The sequence below is a fragment of the Cajanus cajan genome, chromosome 5 (genome assembly GCF_000230855.2).
Source record: "Cajanus cajan strain Asha chromosome 5, NIPB_CcT2T_4, whole genome shotgun sequence".
NCBI classification, from domain to species: Eukaryota; Viridiplantae; Streptophyta; class Magnoliopsida; order Fabales; family Fabaceae; genus Cajanus; species Cajanus cajan.
This window is the reverse complement of record NC_138521.1, coordinates 24,410,998-24,427,482: the sequence shown is the minus strand read 5'-3', so window position 1 is coordinate 24,427,482 and position 16,485 is coordinate 24,410,998.

Here is a 16,485-nt window from a genome sequence, read left to right as displayed (position 1 = left end):
AGCATAATACTTCTTCTTTGTATTGGAATTGTCTTGGTTAGAAAGCTCTATTCACTTGGCATTATGTGTTTGAGAAATTCATCCTCTTCCCCAGATTCCTTTCTTTTCTTCTTTGAACTACTCTTTCCTTTTTGGAGATATTAGCTTGCGATTTGCTAGGAGTGTAGAATTGGCCACTCCTAGTTATTCCTCTAACCCCAGTGATATCGTATGGATCTTTTGATGTTGATGCTTGGATTTTGCGGACCCATAGCACAACTTTATCCTTGTCGTATGGGGAAAGACTCAACATTTTATATCATTAGCTGATTTGGCTTTCCTTATCTTTCACCCACGTGGATTGTGACTGGTTTTAACCTTTTTAAGCATGACCCGCTTTAATGTGTGGGCTTGATTATCAGCGGCTTACTTTCCATGATTAATGTGTATAAGTTAATTACTCTTTTTCTTTTTTAATTCATTTACAAGGAAGGGTATGCTCTAAATGAATGTAATGCATAATGCAAAGACAATTAAGAATTTATAAATATCAATCTCATTGATTTGTTTATCGATTAATGCTTAATGTTTTCGATAATATCAAAACAGAATCTAAAGAAATCTTAAGTGATCGATGCCTGTACGAAACATGGCTTATTAATGCCTAAGTCTGCACTGTTTGTTTTTTTCGTTTAAGGTTTTTTTGTCTTGGTGAGCCCCCACTTTTGCTTAAAACATTTTTTTTGGCATTTTTGTACTAATGGGCTTTTGCAAGTAGTGCAGATTAGATTCTAAGAAGGCTTGTTTCAACATATATATATGTATTTTAATCAAAATGCGAGCCTAACCATAGTATTTTCAAAATTGATTTGGACCTTTATTTAGAGTGCATATATTATCGTATATTAAAACATTCACCTTTCTTAACTGTCTATGCATGATGCCACCTAATGCTTCCATAATTTATTTGCTTGTTTAAAATTCCAATCCACTTCTATTGAAAACAAATAATGTAAACAAACAAATGCAACACACATATGCTCTTACAACATATACTCGTGAACAGTCATGTTTAAATCCATGGGTAGAGGTCCTTGCAAAGAAAGGTGTGTGGTATAAGGTGGTTCTAAGTATTCTCACCAATTTCTAAAAGGCCCGCAAGGTGCCCCCATTATAGGGAGCCAATATCTCTATCGTTATCAACTGGCAGACTTTATGGTCCATCCAAAGTATTCGAGCTAGAGAAGCCAGTTATCACCTTGAGTGTGACTTCCAACAATGACTTGCAAGCTTAAAACCATCCCTTCGGTCGACCGTACATCAACCGCTCCCTATGGTTATCTCTCTTGTCCCCGGGTATAAAGGGAACTTGTAGTGTGCAAAGGTTTGTGCATAGTTTACTTCAATCAAGTGCAAAATTTAAACAAACATGTAGATATTAAAGCCACACTAAAAAATAGATATTTACAAATAAGGAAAAAGGGGTAAAAATTTAATTATTATTTTTATTATGCTAAATTTGTCCTTAAACGGGCTTGACCCTCTTTAAGCTTCTCTAGCGGGGTCGCCCCTGTCAAAACCCAAAAATTTTTGATCTTGCCCATAAATGGGTTGGACTTTATTTTGAAATTCTCATCAATTTAGGAATGCTTGAGGACTAGACTAATCCTTCATTGATAGTTTTTTAAAAGAGCTCGAAGAAGTCACCACCAATATTATACTCAAAACATCGAAAAAAGAAAGGGGTTTTCAAAAATTAATAATGACCTTCATAGCCAGAATTAGGTATGAGAGTCAATTACGTGTGGGACAGGTAATAAGCACCCCACAGCTCCTAACTTAGTACCCTATAATGAATTCAACATAATAATAATTATAATTAAGTATTTACCCTTTTTTTATTATGTACATAATAATTTATATTACATATTATTCACATGACAAAATACCTATTATCTACATGATTATTTACTGTATTGCATATAAAAATAATAATAAATAAATAAATAAATAAAACACTAAACAAAATAATAAATGAAATAATAAACAATATAATAAATAAATAAATAAAATAATAAATACAATAGAAGAATTTGGAACCTACGAAGCAAGCCTTTTATAAGGGAATCTTTCCAAATGCCTACAGCGGCGCATTTTAGTAGCCATTTGCTTTACAAAAGCGTCACTATCACTCAGAAATTTACATAGAGACGGGAGAGTTATGCAACCTGAGGTGTGTCTATTCCCTTGGCTAAGGGATTTCTTATATAGCCATCTAGGAGGAAAAATCATAAAAGAATTGTTCGATGTGGAACTTAATCCTTTGGGTTTCTTAAAAGTGGTACTAAATCTACAAAAAAAAAATCTTCTTTAAGGCATCGCATGAGACTTCTAGAGAACTCGATAACTTTTGGATCATTCTGGTTTCTTAATGGCATCTTCTCAATATATTGATCTTTAACTTCAATGATTGAATCGTTGAAATTAGGTTTGTAGCAACATATACTATCAGAACAAAAACGTTGTTCAATATAAGACTCCTCTTTTTTTAGCTATTGTGCGGGGCCTCTAGAAAATTTGTTAAAATGCTTAATGTTTTATGGCATCTTCTGAATACATTGATCTTTAACTTCAACGATCAAATCGTTGAAATTAGGTCGATAGTAAAAGATACAATTAGAACAAAAACGTTGTCCAACGTGAAGCTCTTCTCCTTTTTCAAAAAAAGGGAATGGTCGTCCCAAGATTGGGAACAGTCGTTCCAATTTTGGGAATGGTCATTCGACGCCCCAGATTAGGCTTTCGAGTATTCTGGGCCTCCCGATGTTGTCTTGGTCCATTTTAGTGCTTTATCAGGCCCTTGAGGGCTGCTCGTGTCATCATAATTGACTTTTGTCCTTAATAGTGGTAGCCTAGATGAAATTTGGCGTCTACAGTCACAAAAGAAACTTGGGCACACAAATTTAAAGCATATCTCTAAACTAAACAAGAAAGGTTTAGTAAGAGGACTGCCCAAATTTTTTTTGGAAATTTCATCTTCTCTACGAAGCTTGTTAGAAGGGGAACAAATTAAAACTTCTTTTAAATATAAAAATATTGTTTCTACTTCTCAACCTTTGTAATTGTTACATATGGATTTGTTTGGTCCAACTAAAACTTTATGTCTAGGAGGTAAGAAGTATAAACTTGTCATTTTATATGACTATTATAGATATACATGGGTATATCTTCTAGCACTCGAACACAAGTCTTTCAATGTCTTTCAAAATATTTTGTCAGAGGATTCAAAATGAAAAAGGATTTTGCATTACAACCATGAAAAGTAACCAGGAAATTAAATTTGTAAACTTAAATTTTAAACTATTTTGTGAAAATAATTGTATCTTTCATAAATTTTCTTCTACAAGAACACCTTAACAAAACAGGGAAGTTAAAAGAAAGAATTGAACTCTAAAAGAAATGCCTAGAATACTTCTTTGCGAAAATCCTTTACGAAAACACTTATAGGTAGAAGTAGTAAATATTGCCTGTTATATGCAAAATAGAATATTGATAAAATAAAAAAAAAACTAATGTTGAACAAGACTCCTTGTAAGTTATGGAGGGGAAAATTACCCAACTTATCATATTTCCATCCATTTGGATATGAATGTTATATCCTCAACACTACGGATTAACTTGGAAAGTTTGATTCCAAAGTGGACAAGGGTAACTTTCTTGGATATTCTGATACTTCAAAAGCATACAAAGTTTTTAACTCTAGAACCTTTACAATTAAAAAATCAATCTGTTTCAAGGTTAATGATGCCTTAACGACTGATAGAAAACTATTAGATCGAGAAGATAAATTTGCAGACTTGTAGATTGAGCATGAGAAGACTATTGAGATAAATGCAAAGGATTAGAAAATTATTGAAGGTCTAATGAATCAGTCAAATAGTGCATCCATATCTCATAAAGATTGGAAGTTTGTAACCTATCATCCTCAAGATAAAATATTAGGAGATAGGATTAACAAACTAAAACAAGATTTGCCTTCATAGACAATGCCTCATATGCTCTAGACTACGAGATCTAGCTGTCACTACAAGAAAAATTGTTATTATTTACGGAATATTACCTACGGAATTTTTTCTACAGGTAATATTTAGTTATCTACGGAATATTACCTACGGAATTTTTTCCGTAGGTAATTTTTAGTTATCTGCGGAATATTATCTATGAAGTTTTTTCCGTAGGTAATGACTGGTTATCTACGGAATATTACCTACGGAAATTTTTTCGTAAGTAATTTTTAGTTACCTACAGAATTTTGCCGTAGGTAATGTTTAGTTAACTACGGAATATTACCTACAGAATTTTTTCCGTAAGTAATATTTAAGATTTTCTACAGAATTTTTTATTATATATATATTTTTTTTCTTTTAATACAATGTAGAAATGAAATGCGTATATTATTTTTCTTTTAATATTTTAAAGTTTAATATTAGTAATAATTTATTTTATTTTTTAAAAAAATTGTAATAAAGTATGTAAATAGAATACGAATTTATCTTTCAATAAAGATGTAAATTTTACTTTATTATATAAATCAACAAGTTTAATATTTAAAAATATAAATTAAAGTATATATAATTTTAATATATTATAGTAAATTTAATATAATAATTATTATTATTATTATTATTATTGTTATTCATTTTTATTCAAATAGATCAATTTTTAAGTGTAATATAAGTTTTTTTTTAAATAACTTGTAGCGTATGCTTTTAAACTAAATAGATTATAGTAAAAAATAAATATTATTAAAAATTATCAATTTAAATTTTTTATTTTTATAAATTAATGATGATAAAAAATAACATATTAATATTTGGTTTTAAGTTTGATATGAAAATATTATAATATAATTAGATAAGATTTTAAATTAGTATTTTATTAATGGTTGATAATTAGAAAATAAAACAAGAATAAATATATTTTTTGAATTTTATATCTTAAATTCAAGATGAATAAATATATTAAGTTAATTAATTAATAATTTATTTAAAATGTTAAATTTTAGTTACCTACGAAATTTTTTCCGTAGGCAATATTTACTTACCTACGGAATTTTTTCCATAGGTAATTTTTAGTTACCTACGGAATTTTTTCCATAGGTAATGTTTAGTTATCTACGGAATATTACTTACGAAATTTTTTTTGTAGGTATTATTTAAGATTTTTTTTTCTCACAAATTTTATTATATATATATATTTTCCTTTAATACAATGTAGAAACGAAATGCGTAAATTATTTTCTTTTAATATTTTAAAGTTTAATATTAGTAATAATTTATTTTCTTTTTTAAAAAATTGTAATAAAGTATGTAAATAGAATATGAATTTATCTTTCAACAAACTTATAAATTTTACTTTATTATATAAATCATCAATTTTAATATTTAAAAAGATAAATAAAAGTATATATAATTTTAATATATTATAGTAAATTTAATATAATAATAATAATAAGTATTATTATTATTATTAATATTTTTATTCATTTTTATTCAAATAGATCAATTTTTAAGTGTAATATATGTTTTTTTTAAATAACTTGTAGCGTATGCTTTTAAACTAAATAGATTATAGTAAAAAAATAAATATTATTAAAAATTATCATTTTAAATTTTTTATTTTTATAAATTAATGATGATAAAAAATAACATACTATATTTGGTTTTAAATTTGATATGAAAATATTATAATATAATTAGATAAGATTTTAAATTAGTATTTTATTAATGGTTGATAATTAGAAAATAAAACAAGAATAAATATCTTTTTTGAATTTTATATCTTAAATTTAAGATGAATAAATATATTAAGTTAATTAATTAACAATTTATTTAAAATGTTAAATTTTAATTTATAAAAATAATATTTTAAAAGAGAAGGGTTATAATAACACCAGTGTAATAATAAGAGTTATTTACAATGTTAAAATTTAATTTATAAAAATAATATTTTAAATGTGAATTTTATAAATTCAATCGTTAGATTGAAAGTTTTTTACTCTTAGCTCATATATACAAAATTTTATATTAATTCAAGAATATTTGATACTTCATTCTTGTAAAACAAAATTGACGTAATATATACATTTCAAAATATACTAAAATATGAACTCTTTGATTACCTTCAAGTTGTTGTTCAATTTTAACAAATTTGATATAAACATATAAAGTGATATGAACTTTCGATCTAACGGTTGGATTTACAAAATTCACATTTAATATAAAGTTATTGAGCGGTGTAATACTTAGTAAAAATTACACTGGTGTTATTATAGCCCTTATCATTTTAAAATATATAAATTATTATTTAAACTTTTAAATTTATAATAAATAATTTAAATTCTATCATAATATTAATTTTAAATATAAATAAGTAGATTGTTAATTATACAAGTAAGTATATATATATATATATATATATATAAAGATTAATTAAAAATAATATAATTATTATTATTGGTAATATAATTATTATATATATTTTTATATTTTTATAGCGGTCTGGACATACCAAAATGAAAGGGATTCAAAAATAGTATAAGTATGAGATTGTATAGTTGAGAATTACTTAAATGAATTAATTTGTACTACTTATACTGATAACATGCATTAGCTTTTTTGTAGCCCATTTCATCAGAACTCCACAGTTAAGCATGCTTGAGCTGGAGTAGTACAAGGATGGGTGACCTTCTGGGAAGTTTCCCAGAAAATGTGCAGTAAGGACGAACTCATTAAAAAGTGAAGTGTCATGAAATAGCATCCTTGAGAGGCCAAATATGAGGGTTGTTACATTAATAAATTTATTAAAATTAAAAAAAAATCGTAGGTAACGTTACCTACAGAATTTTCCGTAGGTAAATTCCGTAGGTAACGTTACCTACGGAAAATTTTCGTAGGTAACGTTACCTACGAGCTTATTATCTATGGATTTTTTTCCGTAGGTAATCCGTAGGTAATTAACAGTTACCTACGGATTTTCAGCATTATCTACGGATTTCTTCCGTAGATAATGTTGATTTTTCTTGTAGTGTGTAAACGATAAATGGAGCTCTAAAAAACGATGATTAGATTCTAGCTATGCAAGAAGAAATTTATCAGTTTGAGAGAAATGATATTTGGACACTTTTTCTAAAGTTTGAACATCAAAGTAACATTGGAACAAGATGGGTTTTTAGAAACAGGTTAGACGTGCAATGTAAAGTGGTAAGAAACTATCAAAATTATGCTAGCCTTTGTAACTCATAAAGATGTTAGGAGATATGACTGACAAAAATAAAACAAGATTTGCCTTCATAGACAATACCTTCTATGTTCCAGTCTAAGAGATCGAGCTGAAAATAATAAACAAAGCTCTAAAAGTCGGTGATTAGATTCTAGCTATGCAAGAATAACTTTATCAGTTCCAGCGAAATGATATTTAGACACTTTTTCTGAAGTCTGAATATCAAAGTATTATTGGAACAAGATGGACTTTCATAAACAAGTTAAATGAGAAATGTAAAGTGGTAAGACATAACTCTAGATTAGTAACATAAGGTTATAATCAACAAGAAGGTATGCATTTCAATGAAAGCTTTGCACCTGTTACCAGACTTGAAGTTATCAAAATTATGTTAGCCTTTACAACTCATAGAGATATTAAATTCTTTCAAATGTATGTAAAGAACGCCTTTCTAAATGGAATTATTGAATAAGAAGTCTATGTCACACAACCTCCTAGTTTTGAAAATTCATCTTTTAAAGATCATATTTTCAAACTCAAAAAGGTTTTTATGTTCTAAAGTAAGCTCCTAAAGCTTGTATGAAAGATTAAATAATTTCTTAATCAATAATGGCTTTACGAAAGGTAAGGTCAATACAACTCTTTTTAGAAAAGAGTTTGGCACAGATTTTATAGTAGTTCAAATTTATGTAGATGATATTATTTTTGGTGCAACTAATGAATCTCTATGTGAAGAAATTTCTAAGCTTATGCAGATGGAGTTCAAAATGAACATGATCGGTGAACTCAAATTCTTTTTTGGACTACAGATCAAGCAAACAAATGAAAGCATATTCATTCATCAATAAAAATATACAAAAGAAATTCTCACCAAGTTCAAGATGAATAACTACAAACCTATGTCTATACTTATGAATTCATCTGTTAGACTATCAAAAGACGAATCAAGTAAACTAGTAGATTAGAAGATCTATAGAGGTATGATTGATCCACTCCCATATCTCATTGCTAGTAAACCCGACATCATGTATAGTGTGTGCTTATATGCTCGCTTTCAATCTAGTCCCAAAGAGTCTCACACTGGTGCTCACTTTCAATCATGTTTAGTAAGTTACGATAGTTAAGCATATTTTAAGATATCTCGTTGATACTACTAACCTGACTCTATTTTATGAGAAAAATAAGGATTTTAGCTTGGTTGGGTACTACTAGTTGTTGTTCATTGTTACTTTGGGTGAAATATCAATTAGAAAACTATTTTAGTCTTGAGGATAATATACATGTATATTATGATAATACTAGGTTTATTAATTTATCCAAAAATCTCATACAACATTCTAAAGCTAAACACATTGAAATAAGAAATCACTTAATTCAAGATTATGTACAAAAAGGAAATTTTGACAAAATTTACTGCCATTGACCATCAATAGGTTAATATCTTTACTAAACCTTTGGCTGAAAAATGCTTTAGATTCATTAAGAATCACCTTAGATTGAAATGCATCTTAGAGTAAGCATTTTTGTACTTTGTCTTAGACTTGTTTCATCATACATGATTCATCTGTCATGCATCATCGTATGTTGATGTGTACATGAATGATCTGTCATTTCATTAATCAGTCATATAGATATATTATTATATATTCACATAAATGTATCATCTTTCATCTTAAAAGGCATTTCTTGCATTTAATGTTTTTTAATGATTAAAAAATGAGGTTTTGGATCAAGAATGTGCGAAATAGTGGGATGGTCAAAGAGTTGTCGAATTCGTATTAAATGACCTATCCTCTATTTAATCACGTCCTTTCAACTTACCAACCATGTAAACACTTAACCATTTTCATATCTCTCTCTAAAACTTAACCTCTAAAGAACTTTATGACTTCCTCTCTAAAACCTTACTTCTACACTCTCAAAAAATGGCATCCAAACATGAACCTTACATAACTCACCAAGGGTGGCTTTCTTGTCAAACACTACCCAGACTTGCCAGGATTGTCCAACTTTGCTAAATTGAGGTACAATTGGTTCCATGCACCTTACACTTACTCTTGGGCATCTACAGTGATTGACGATAATGCCATTATCGGCTTTTTTGATGACATGGAGATAAGGATCACTCCAACTCTAATAGGTTTCCTTACCCAGATTGGCGTTCAACCACTAGAAGTCATGTCGTAGCTAGAGAGACCATGATAGGAGAAAGATAGCATTTATTCCCTATGGGATGCTTTTTACAAAAGTTATTGAGATTTTTGGTGTCAACACGATTGGCTATAAGGAAAAAGGGTGACAAAGATCAACCTCACCATCATATGACACATAAAGAGCTAACCTTCTTCTTGGTATAAAGAGGAAGAAATGTGAAGTAAAGGGTAAAGGTGGTCTTAAGCCCTAGCTTAGAAAAACCCACCACCAGCCAACATTTTTCATATGGCCCACAACCAACCCAACCAACCCAAACACCAACTCAAGAACATTCCTCTCAATCACCACAAAAAATAAAAGTCACTTCTTTTTACCAAACACCAACCTTCATCACAATCTTTGAGTCATCATTAGATTTTGAGTATAAACCCATATCCTTCTAACTCTCTCGTGCTCAACCTATTCCATTTCACCCACCAAAAACCATAGTTTAAGCTCCCTAACCTCTAAAATCCCAAAAATGTCATCTTGTGCATGGGTTGTTTGAGCCCAAGACAAAGCTTTAAGAGGAGCAAGGTCTAAAGTGCACAAAGCATCTCTCTACAAAAAGAATAGAAAGAAGAAAAAAAAAAGGTTGAGTTGGCCACTAAGGAAGATTACATGTTGTAGGAAGAACTTAGAGCATCATTTGTTGAAGTTGCAACAAAGCATTGTGAGCTAGAGTTGGAGCATATGCTAGGTTATTTTCCAATGGAAGGATACAAAACTATCTTTGTACCCAAGGCATTCTCTAGGGTGATGTATGACATATCATGAATCATCTTGGGACAACGAGGGAAGCTCAACATCGTCTCACCAAGAAGGCTTTCTTAGCATAGTATCCACCCCCACCTCTCCCCCAACATCTTCATCCAATATAGACAAAAATGTTTGATGTTAAGGAGAAGACTACTAAAGAACCTTTAGCACCCCTGCAAATCCAAAATGTTTCACCAACATCTCCTTCACTTGTTCTTGAATCTACTGTTCCATTTAAGGAACCATGTGCAGCTACTAGTGATGCCTTACTGCCTATTGAAGAGATTGTTAGAACATTTCCTGGAATAGCCAATGATATTGCACAACTCTTTATTAACTCCAGTACAATTGGGGTTGAACCTCTAAATGTGGCCTTTTCGCTAATTGAAGCCATAAAAGCATATATATTTGCTTTTGAAGACTTAGAGTAGTTGATGCAAGAGCTCTTAGATGGGGAGTATAGCCCCAACTTTGTTCAGATAGGCAATGCTTAGCAATGACCATCTTACTTGAATATGGAGAAGTATATGCATCTTTGTCACCAAAAAGGATGTAAGATTGCATTCAATCCTCGCACTAAATAAATGCTATAGGTCAACCCCCTTGATTGAATGGTTGGTATCGTCTGGATGAGCAAACCATGAAACTCATCAAATAACAAAAGTTTGAGCATGAAGACATTTTCAGTCTTGGGTCACCATCCAACTAGGCTATGAAGGAACATCTCACAACCTTCCATTCATGATTGGTGCACCCTGACAACCATGTCAAATTCAACCCTGACTAAATTTTTCAAGTTGAGTCGAGACTCAAGCTTGTGCAGTGTTACATCTACAAAGGGAAAAGAACTCCCTAATAGATACATCAAAGACATCAAGTATCTGCATTATTCCCAAGCTCATCAATCTAAAGCATTTGGCATCAACCAAGACTATCGTATCATTGCCATGGATTGTGGTGTTTTGTAATCTCCTATCCCTCCAAGTTCCAAACCATTTTCATGCAATGCTCTTTACCAACCATAGTGCCATTATGTTTATCCATTTTTTTTTTCGTTTTATAGTTTATTTACTTGTAAGTATTTGTTTCATGTATACATATATGGGCCCTGCCCCTGCTATTAGTACCCCTCCTCTATTTGATCAAGAAGCACAAGAGTTTACACTTTTGTTTGAAGTTCATACAACATCGAAGATAGTCTCAAAATTGAAGTCCACGGTCAACACACTAGTCTCAATTCTCCAACAGTTCATTCTCCAACAATGGCACTCAAAATGCAAATACCAGAAGTTGTTTAACAAACATTATGTTAAACTGAGCTCTAAGGAAGAGTCTTCACTGAATTAGTGTTGCTCTACTTAAATTTTTGTCGATCCCAACTTTTCTTGGTTCCAAAAGGGGGAGTAAATAACTATTTAGTTTTTGAACATCTTATTTTTCAACTTCAAAACTTTATGGCTCTTTCTCAGGGGGAGCTTAATAAAATTTTAAATTTACTATGTAATTTCCTTACATGCTCTTATGTTTATACATGCTATAACATTACGTTATGTTATCATATATAGGAATTTATTTTTGCTCTGAATGACTCTATTGATGTTTTTTAAAACAAAAAGTCTATCTAAACATGTCATGAATACTTTCACTGTATGAACAATTTTTCTTTGATAAGAAGTATCTTGAATGACTAATTATTCATCCGATAATTGAAATCAACTATATATATTGCACGTAAAATTTTCTCTTTTCAAAAACATGTTTTTCACCATCAAAAAGGGAGAGATTGCTATATTAAAAGATCATCTTGAATCCCTTAAGGTATTAGTTTTAATGTTAACAAACTTAGATGTTTTTCAAATACTTTTTTTAAGATCATATCATAAAATGAGTTAAATAGATGATTGGTTATAATGACGTGTAGTCTCTCAAATGAATCACTTTGTCTATATGATGAATACAATTAATATATATCATTTATAACGTTTGATAACAAAATTATATTTGTATATGTTATTCCTTAATATATCAAAAGGAATAAAAAGATTTTTTGGTACTTGCACTTCAAGAAGGAATGAAGACACGCTTTTTGTCAGAAAAAGGACAAGAAAATCCCTCAAGGCATGCAAAGTCTTAGAAAAAGTCATTTCTGACTAACACATGCAATAGGTCTTTTATTTGGCACCTTAAAGGTGATAAGTAGCCTCCTTAATCAAATAAGAAGTGAAAATTTAGTCAAACGCATTTTCTCACATTTAATACATCAATGAACACTTCTCTTTATAAGGAAGGAAAACGAAGATAGAAGAAGTAAGCCTATGAAAGATGCTCAAGGATTTGCAACAGTTATCTTCATGAAGCACCTATATAAAGAAGCTTGAAGATTCAGAAAGAAAGAGAGAATGATCATCATAAAAATCACATCTTGAAAGTAAGACGAAAAACTAGTGATTTCCCAGCTTTAACTTTGTGTTATTGGCTGAAGCTTGAAGAGGCTTTGTTGTAAAGATTACTCGGTTGTTAAAGCTTGAAGAGGCTTCGTTGTTCAAAGAATACTTGGATAGTTGCTTGAAAAGGTAAATCAAAGAACACTTAGGTTGAGTCAGAAGTGGCTTGTGAATATCTACTTGGATCTTTGTAAAAGATAGTAGAACTTGATCAGGTTGATCAAGAACTAGACATAGTCTCAGTGGTTGAGACAAACCAATATAAAAATAATGTGTGTTCTTTGCCTTTGACTCTTTGTTTATGTTAGATCAAAAGACAATCTTGGATCCCTTAGGGTAGAAGTTTTAATGATAACAAACTATGACATTTTTCAAGAGAATTTTTTTTTCAAATCATACTATAAGATGAATTATGATAGATGATTAGTTATATTGACATCAAGTCTCGCTAACAAATTACTTTGTCTATAAGGCAAGATCTTTTAATATATATCATTTATGATGTTTGATAACCAAATCATATTTTTTATATTGTTCCATAACAGATCAAAAGGAATAAAATGTTTTCTCAGTACTCACACAATAAAAAGGAACAAAGACTTGTTTTACATCAAAGAAAGGACAAACAACCCCCTTAAAGCATAGAAAGTCTCAGAAAAAGTCATTTCGGACTTATACATGCAATATTTCCTTCCTTTTAATACCTTAAATGTGATAAGTACCTTTCTTGATCAAATAAAAGGTGTCAATTTGGTGAAACACATTCAATGCCCACATTTAATGCACCAATGAACACTTTTCTCCGCAAGGAATGAAGATGAAGAGAGACAAAGCAAGGCTATGAGAGATGCTCAAGAATTTGAAACAATCATCTTGAAGAAGCACCTATATAAAAAAAAAGCTTGAAGATTTAGAAAGTATAAAGCACAACATCATAAAAATTCATATTCATTCTTTTTGTAAAAAATTGTATACGTATCACGTCTTAATAGTAAAACGAAACAACAAAAGTGATTTCCCAACTTTAGCATTGTCTTATAACTTTGAGCCTAAAGAGGTTTGACTATAAAAGTGATTTCCAAGGCTTTATGTTCAAAGAATACTAGGGTAATTGCTTGAAAAGGAAAGTCAAAGAACACTTAGGTTGAGCTAGAAGTGACTTGTGAAAGAATACTTTGTTCGACGAGGCCATGAAACTCCCTATAGGATGGTTGTGAACAAAGGGGAAGTCGATTGCACTTCCTTTTATGTAAATGCTGATGACTTAAGAAATAGGGTTTTAACCTTTTTTTTTATTGTGATCAAAGTCAATGCCAGATTCTCCACCTTTTGATATCTTTGCTTGGCATTGAGTAGAACTCGAATTATATAGTATGTAGGCATTTTCCCTTCTTACTTTTTTTAATCAATGAGGGTATTCATAAACTCATCCAAAGTAGATAAATAAGGTAAAAGGGGTAGATTTGGGTCAGGTTTTGCTAAAATAGGTGGTGCCAACAAGATCACCTTCAACCCTTGAAAAATAGCTTCACACTCTAGTGTCCACTTAAAAATTTTCTTCTTTTTCAACAAGGCAAACATTGGTTTAACCTTCTCAGCTAAACAAGGCAAGAAATGAGAAAGGAAAGCTTATCAGCCAATAAGTCGTTGAACCTCTTACAAATTACTTAGACTCTTGAGGTCGAGGACAAGCCAACATTTATCTGGGTTGCCCTCAATTATTCTCATCATTAACATGAATCTTAAGAACTTGCTACCACCTATGCCAAATACACATTTTTCAGGGTTTGAGTGCATATTATGTTTTTGTACATCAATGAACACCTTGAAAAGGTCATTCATGTGCTCAACCATGCTATTGGACTTATCCACCATGTCATCCACATATACTTCCAAGTTCCTCCCAGTTTGCTTTTGGAAAACCTTGTCCATCAATCGTTGGTAAATAGCACCTACGTTCTTAAGCCCAAACGACATCACATAATAATAAAAAATTAGGTCCCTCAATAATGAAGGTCATTTTTAGCTTGTTATAAGGGTACATGGGGATCTAGTTATATCCAAAGTATCCATCCAAAACACTCAACATTTGAGGTTAATATAGTTGACTCACATCCTCTACTTCCCATTATTTTTCCTGATTGAAACCACATTAGTTAGCCAAGTTGTGTAGTGAACCACTTGAATGAAATCAGCTATTAACAACTTAGTAACCTCAATTTTTACCCCAATTATTTATTCTACACCCATTTTCTCTTCTTTAGGGATATCGACCAAGCTTCTCAACAAATAGACAAGTGATGGGTGACGCCACCCGCCGAAACGGACCTTGGCAATCGCGACGATGGTTGGACTCTTTTTAAAGTTTTGAAAAGTGGTGGATTGATAGAACGACTTATTCTCAAACTGAGACCTTGTCGAGCTACCAATTTTATTAAATGATTCACCAATCCATATTAATCCCAAGCGGGACCCTCTATGGATTAGTGGTTTTCGCAAAAATTAGGGTTCTTGGAGTCGCCACCAATATTTTACTCAAAACATTGGAAAAAGATTTAAGGCAATTGATTTTATAAATCAACTTTGGCCATTACAACCAGAGTTGGGTAAGGGAGTCGGTTACGTGTGGGGAAGGTGTTAGCACCCCCACAGCGCCCCATTAGGGTTCCCTATGACGGATTATTTATTAAATAATAGCGCAAAATTACTAAATTACCCCTATTTATTATAAGCGATTGTAAATTAAATATCTACATGATGATAAATTTAAATATGCAACAATCAGAAAGCGGTAAAAGAAGGGATTTTTAGAAAAGTAACCTCTTGAAGCGTGCTTTTTATATATCAATGAAGTCTAGGAGGCTTTTTGGCACTCCCTCCCTCTACAAGCTCGCTCGCTCCTTCCTAAAAATAATTTTTGACTATGGAAATCCAAAAGATTTCCCTTCGACTAAGTTCGAATCTCCAAGCTAAATGCTCGGAATTCCAGAACTTCGTCGGATCGACTCCCAGAGAGATTTCTAGGGCAGAACACTGCTCAAAAACCCCAGAATACTCAAGGAGGGAGTCAAAACTGTGTGGAAAAGTGTGGAATGACGTCCAAATGACGTCCTATTTATAGGGATGAGGCGCAGTACGGCCCCTGGGTTCAATACGGCCCGTATTGAGTTTTTGTACTTCAATACGGCCGTATTGAATTCAGTACGGCCGTATTGAAATACAGAAACTTCAATACGGCCGTATTGGTTTCAGTACGGCCGTATTGTAGTACAAAATGTGCAGTACGGCCGTACTGAACTCCAAGGAGGCCGTATTGAGCTCCAAACCTCCCACTTTCTTATTTTTGGCTACTCTAAGACCTCTAAACCTACAGATAGTCATCCTATGGTCTTCTGGGAGTCCTTCTGGCTGACTTTCCTTTGATCTTTGAGAGTCTTCGAGTCTTATTTCTGACCCGGACAATTTTAGGGGTCTACAGCTGCCCCCCCCTTTACTTAGTCGGACGGCCTTTTGGTGTACCGGCTGACAAGTAAAGGAGTTGACCCAATTGTCCGGGTGATGTGCCATCCTTCTGACTTGTAGCGTCTTCCGGTGGAAAATTGTTGAGTAGCCTCTCCAGGTTGAGTATTAGTCGTCGCCTCTCCAGGCTCATGCATACTTCAGTGTTTCTGACAACCTCGGTAGCTGAGTACCGCCTCTCCAGGCCCTGCCTCTCAACATGAGTCAGTTGAGTATCGCCTCTCCAGGCCCTGCCTCTCAACATGAGGCAGTTGAGTATCGCCTCTCCAGGCCCTGCCTCTCAACATGAGGCAGTTGAGTTTGCCCTCTC